The sequence below is a fragment of the Theobroma umbraticum genome, unplaced genomic scaffold, assembly GCF_002168275.2.
Source record: "Theobroma umbraticum cultivar Fairchild unplaced genomic scaffold, ASM216827v3 scaffold_44.0, whole genome shotgun sequence".
Taxonomy (NCBI): Eukaryota; Viridiplantae; Streptophyta; class Magnoliopsida; order Malvales; family Malvaceae; genus Theobroma; species Theobroma umbraticum.
Genome location: NW_018397255.1, coordinates 3,803,930 through 3,805,451, shown reverse-complemented (window position 1 = coordinate 3,805,451; position 1,522 = coordinate 3,803,930).

The window sequence follows — 1,522 nt, the reverse complement described above, 5'->3', positions numbered from 1 at the left end:
ACCCAACTCCCCCGCCGCCCCCCCCGTCCCCTTTTTCTCTCCTCACTTTATTGAATTAAGAAACCCTTTTTCTCTTTGTTTGATGATTTGCTTCATCTTCCTTTCATAATCTCCAAAAAAATTAAAAGGAAAATTAATTAAAACCGTGATGAACCTCTATTGACATTAATATTAATGTACGATAAAACACATGTTATTTTTTATATAGAAGATTGCATAATTATCTAGCTCCATCTTCGTCCCTGATTTTCTTAAAGTATAATATACATGGAGATTGAAGGACAAAAAAAGAAAAAGGAAAAGAAAAGCAAAGTAAAGAACCAAACAATGGAAAATACAAAGTTAAAATTTCTACGAAAAGGTGTCTCGATGTGGTGTGAAATGGCATCTCTGACTGTACCAACTTGAGTTTGAAGCGAAAAAAATGATTTATCAAAACAGGGTCCTTTTCCGTTTTTTAGGGAGCATCTAACTTCAAGTTGTTCATCAACACGAACAGGTTTTGTAGGACTGAAAGTACGGTGAAATGCTGGGCCATTAAGACTAATTCGGCCTATTGCTGGACAACAGCCAGGGCCTGGCCTTTAGTTGACAATAAATTGTGGATCTGACACTTCAGATAAATCAGAAACAATTTCATCCCTCGACCATAATTTTTCCATTCTCCTCCTTTATTCATTTGTGCCTTCACGCATGGAGTGCGTCGAGCGTGCATGCTGCTCTCTGGCAGGCTATAAGTGCCAAAAAAGTTTTTCTTTTGGGAACTCCTTTTCAAGTATTAATTTATTACTAATTACTCAAATTACATTAATCACAATTGAATCCACTGTTGTAAATGAAATGGCAACTTTTGAAGACACCTCTATTATATTTCTTCCCCTGTTTATCTCACTTTTTTAATATGTTTTGTATATCTAATTTAAAGTCAATCACCTTGAACTTAACAGTAATGGGTGATTTATTTTCTTTTTTTTTTTATTTTATTTTAAAAGTTATCAACTAAATTTTATTGTCTCTAAATCCTCCAATTTTCCACTAGAATGATTTTTTATTTTGATTTTCATACAAAGGATATGAGTTTTCTCATATTAACTAAGTATTTAGAGCTTGCTTATTTTGATGACAGGATAGGATTGAATAGACCTCATCTTTTGAATTTCTTACGTTATATTTGTCAATATTGTTTCTATTCTTTTAATTCTATAGAATGATTTGAGAGTTGTTAATAGGATTGAATAGTTATCAAATAGTACTTATACTATAATATGACACAAAATTACATATTCTCTTATGAGACTTGGAAAAGTTGGACAATTTCATATGAATAGGATCATATGAAATAATACAAGAGGTATTTTTCTTGATCATGTATTCACTATAAGATAAAATAAGAAATGTGCAGTGGATTAAAGGGGAGTAAACCTTTGGGGATTGCAGGAGCTGAATATAGAACCCCAACCCTACACACACCTTATCCATAGTCTTACACATGCACATCCATATATATATATATATATATATA